This window comes from Otolemur garnettii, unplaced genomic scaffold, assembly GCF_000181295.1.
Source record: "Otolemur garnettii isolate 467f Iridium unplaced genomic scaffold, OtoGar3 scaffold00263, whole genome shotgun sequence".
Taxonomy (NCBI): domain Eukaryota; kingdom Metazoa; phylum Chordata; class Mammalia; order Primates; family Galagidae; genus Otolemur; species Otolemur garnettii.
The window spans coordinates 586,492-591,909 of NW_003852658.1; positions in this window are offsets into that span (position 1 = coordinate 586,492).

Consider the following 5,418-nt stretch of genomic DNA (forward strand, 5'->3'; position numbering starts at 1 on the left):
CCTGGGGTCATCCACTAGTGAGGTTCTCACCTGGGCTATTCTCTGCTAACTCCAGGGACAGCCTTCCCACACCTGTTGTCTGTGAATTTCTGCATCCTTCCCTGTCTGTAAGGAGAACGTAATCCCAAACACTACATCAGGTGTCCTCAAACTACAGCCCGTGGGCCACATGTGGCCTGCCTAGGACATTTATCCGGCCCGCCGGGTGTTTTTGCTGCTGTTTCCTGTCCTGCTTAGCAGCTGACTTGTCCCGGGGCCCTCAGTCCGGCCCTCCAGTGGTCTGAGGGACAGTGAACTGGCTCCCTGTTTAAAAAGTTTGAGGACTGCTGTGCTACATGGTCTGCCGAGGATGTTTCGGTTACAACCTGTTGTTTTTCTGTCAACTTTCTCTTTTGAAAAATCTCCTGATCCTGTATGAGAAGTGACCTTGCATTATGCCCTACCACTTGGTGTCCTCTGGTGCAGGAATGTCCTGGGGCCAGGCTCATGCCTGAGGTCATGAAATAAACCTTGATGAGCTTTCTGGGGAGACACCCAGGCACATCCGTTGGGATCTTGGCCCAGAAAAGGCCACAATTCAGGTTGGTCACCAGGAAGGCAACTGGGAACATGAGATCTATATGGCAATGGTGTGGCTTGTTCTAGGTGTTTAGAGCATGGTTGTGGTGATTAATGATGGGAGGGAGACAGGTTGAGCTGGAGCTCAGCAGGGGAAATAGATTTTTGGGGACCCTGAAGAGCTCACCCCAGAGAGCAGCCAGGTGTGGTTCCTGTGTGTATACTTAGAACCCTAAGTCTGTGTGGAGCTGGGTGCATTTTATGTGGGCAGCAGTGGAGGGCTACCATTGACTCTCAGTTCCTCCTGTCCTGAGATGCTTGTCCCTGTCTTCCTGCACTGTCCCCCAGCTCCTGTCCCAGTCACTGGTCTTGGTTCTGCCTTCTTGCTCCTCCCCTGTATGCTCCCTGTCACCCACTCTGAGCAAGACCTGCCTGGGACAGACACTGTCTTTGGGCTCTTGACATCTAGGAAGAAAGAGAGCATAATCACAAAAGGAAGCAGCACCAGCCCCATGGTGCAGAGTGGGAGTGAGGAGAGCTCATGGTGCAGGAGAGATCAAGGAGCAAGAGGCTCCCAGCCGGGGGTGGGGTGGGGTGGAGGCTGGGGGGGGAGACGGGGCCCTCCTCAGAAGAGGTGGTGTTACAACTGGGCTTTGAAGGTTTACTTATTGCATCTGGAGGGCCTGGGCAGGGAAATCGCAAGAGGAGAATATAGTTTAGTGGGGCTGAAACCAGAGAAGCAATGGGTGGAGGGAGCTGGATTTCAGGCCTGGGCAGCCTTCCAGGACCTCAGCTATTACTGCAGGACAAGCGCCCCCAGCTCAGGGCTGAGCGATGGGCCTGGATAGGTGCCTCAGTCTGTTTTCTGTTGCTTATAACTGAAAATTTGAAACTGGGTAATTTATGAAGAAAAGGAATTATTTTTTTGCAGTTGCAGAAGCTGAGAAACCCAAAGTTGAGGAACTGAGTCCCGTGAGGCAGATTGCTGGGGGGACTTTCTGCAAAGTGACGACACGGCACAGGGTTTTATATGGCAAGAGGGCTAAGTGTTTTTTTAATGCCACCTGTCTCACTCCCAGATGACTCATTAATCCATTAATCCACAATCTACCTCTTAAAGGCCCCGCCTCTCAATACTGCCACATTGGGGATTAAGCTTCTATGTGAGTTTCAGAGGGGACAAACATTCAAACTATAGCATCAGGGACTGTTACGAGTAAGCTGTCCCCAGGGCAATGCCTGGCACCTCTATCACACAGCCTATTTCTGTACTCTGTCCTGGGTATGTGCATCAGATGGGATGAGGACATCTAATAGTGTGAGGGATCTGGGCTAGGCAAAAGAGAGTATAGGGCAAGTTTTTCTTTTCCATGTAGCTGCCACAGGGATCTTGCTAATATTCACATCTGATTACGTCATTCCCGCATGAACACTCTTCAAGTACCCGGTGTTGGCTGCAAGTGGAATCTGAACTTCTGCAGCCAGGCAGACAAGGTTCTGTGTGACCTGCCCCTTTTATCACTCAAGCTTGTACTTCCCCACTGGCTAACATGTATGTGTTAGCTGCACTGGATTCTTTGTATTCTTCTAGAACATGTCCAAGCGTTGCATTGCCTTGGTTTTTGACGGTGTGGTCTCTGCCTGCAGAGTCCCCTTCCTTACCTTCCTAATAAGTTTCCACCCAACACCACCTTGTTAACCAGAGAAACCACTCCTGTGGCTTGACTGTGCTCTGCACGGGTTGCACAAATCACTTCTCCGGCTGTCTTGTCATTTTCTATGTGGCAGACGCAGGGACATGCCTCTCAGAGACCTCTCTGAGAAGAGGCACATGGTAAGCTGACAGCTCCAACTGAAGACTCCTTCAGGGTCAGCCTCAGCTTTGCAGCCGACGTCCCCCACAACCAAACAAAGCAGTGTTGAAAGGGCCTGTCATTTTCTCTCAATGCTGGACTCCTAGTGGGCAGCTCTTGCTCAGAGCTTCCCAGTGGGCAGGCCGAGACCTTCACAGGTCTGCATCCCCATCAGAGAGCTCTCCCTGCCCACTCTCGCTTCTGCTCCTTTCTTTACACTAGGTCTACTCTCCAGGGAAACTTCTGTACTCCTAACTACATCTCAGCACCTGCGTCCAAGAGTGGGTCAAGAAAGCAGTCAATAGGGTGGGGCTTAGGGACAAGATCATTCCACTACCTACTGGCAGTGAGGGCCACACCCTGGGAGTTAAGTGAGCATGAGCAGCCCCCAGCACGTGTTGGTGGCCCCACTGTTAAACATTTCACCAGTGGTGACATGGGGTGAGCATGCCACCCCCTGAGGTGAGTAGAGAGGAATAAACTGGCTTGTGTGATAAATCAGGCATTTGGAAGGTACACAGGGGAGAAAAAAAGTTACATAATATGTGGATAATATGTAATATATGTGAAGGCATATATAGTTATCGATATATAGTGTATGTGAATTATATAGATGAATGGGCAGGCAACTGGAAATGAATAGTCACATAATCGTAACTTACAAGCACATAATGAAAAAGTTGAGGGCAATTAACAAAGAATTGAAAACTAAGTATCAGAGCCAGAGGGTTTCTGTGACAACATACAAAGAATCCTTCATCTCATATAGTTGGTGAATGAAAGGAGCTGAAGATGAAGTCTGGGATTTAATAGACGGAGTGGCTAATAGACAGATCTCCATAGAGACAGATCTCCATAGAGGCAGATCTGCAGAACCTGACACATGGCGTGGGGACCCCTGAAGATTCTGAACTTCTCTGGCCATCAGCGCCTGCAGAGATGGCTCGCTCTATACAAGAGTGTGCTCCTTCCCACCTAGGTGAGAAGATGGTGCAGAGGTCTGTCCCCAAGACAATAGCTGCCTCCACCTCCTTTCCTGGCATCTGGGTTTTGGACCCAGGATAAGCTGTTGTATAATTTGCCTGGGGACATGCTGGCCTGGTAAAGGAGAAAAGGGATATATTTCAAAGGAGCTCCAAGAGCTGCAAGAGCTAGCAGGGGCTGGTGGGGGTACTTGGGGGCCTGAGTTCTGAGAGAGTCACAGAACTAGAGAAAGGAACTACAGGACACAGGATTTCACACCTTGGCAAGGACACTGCAAGATCTCTGCTAGGGTGGCTCCTAGAAGCCTGGAAAAAAGACGACTTAGGCTGAGCAAGTTTGACCCCTCTGAATCGCCAGGGCAGATGGTGGAGTAAGGGATTAACAGGCCTAGGGGAGGAGGGTGGGCATCCTGGAAGGGGCATGGTGTGTTAGACAGAAAGACACATTATAGTAGTACTCTGTGGGCAAACAGGGACATGCCATCCACAAAGGCCATCACTAAGTTGTTCACTGGCAAATCTCTCGTGCAGGTCAGGACTGATGCTCGCAGAGGCAGGCACAAGTTTGCGGATAGTAATGCCAATGATGGGCCCAGGGCAATGGAGGCCAGGTGGCAGCACTTAATGACCAGAAGACAGGAGTCATAATGACTGTAACAACTGACAAGGTCAAAGTGATAATCACAGGGGCTTGACTTCCAGAGAGTTACAGAGATGGTTAACAGACCAGTTTTCCTAGTGGAACAACAGGTAGGTACCAGAAGAGCACTGTTTTGTGCACAAGGGAGAGTTGGCCTCCATATCCACATCCATGGGTTCAACCAATAGTGGATGGAAAATAATTCAAAGAAAAGTCCTCTGTACTGAACATGTGCAGACTTTTTTCTTGTCATTATTCCCTAAATGATAAAGTGAGGCAAATACTGACATAACATTTACACTGTGTTAAGTATTACAAGTAATCTAAAGATGATTTAGACTATCCTGGAAGATGTGTGTAGGTTTTCTGCAAATACTACCCCCTTTCTTAGCAGGGACTTGAGCACTGTAGACTTCAGTATCCATGGGGGCTCCTGGAAGCAACCCCCCATAATACTCAGGGACAACTATATTCAAAGGAAGATGAAAATTAATAAGCAAGAGGCTGAGGGTGGTCACTGCAATAAAATGCCACAATCCCTTGCCAAGTCTCTGGACCTTGGCCACAGGTCCATAAATGGAACCTGTTGACTGAAGAGGTGGCAGAAACCCCAGAAGAAGACCCTGCAATACCATGGCAAGTATGCACTTCCCCTGCATGTACTGTGGTACTAGATCCTGGTACCACTCAGGGCAGGGCCTGTTGAACACATGATCTGAGTTGACGTTGACATGTTGTCATCTGCTGTTGTTCTGTGGCCTGTACAATTGAGTATTGATATACTTGTTAGTTGGAATAACTTCCACACTAAAACCTCGGCCTGGCCCTGTAGGTTAAGAGGTATCAGAGCAGTGAAGGCCAAATGCAGTCTTCTGTAACTGCTGCACACAAACAGCCAGAATAAAAAAAGAGTTAAAAAACATAGTCAAGACAGTAAATTAAAAAACAACAATATTTATCATATCCTATGATGAAAAGTGGAAGTTAAAGCCCTGTTAAAGAATCTGAAAGCTGCAGGGATTGTGTTCCCATCATATCTCCACTTAAATCAACAACAGTCTAGCTCCTTCAGGGACTGAATGGGTTCTGGAGAATGTATGTAGCTTACTGCAAACTCAAGCCAGTGATAACCTCAACCACAGCTTTCCTGCCAGATGTGGTATATTTGCTGAGCAGATTCTTAGGGTCTTTGGTACAGTGGATGAAGCCACGACAGGTAGGTGTGGTGGCTCATACTTGTAATCCTAGTACGTTAGGAAGCCAGGAGTTTAAGACCAGCCTGAGAGGCCCGGTATTGTGGCTCACGCCTGTAATCCTAGCATTCTGTGATGCTGAGGTGGGTGGATTGCCTGACCTCTCAAGTTTGAGACTGGCTTAAGTCAGA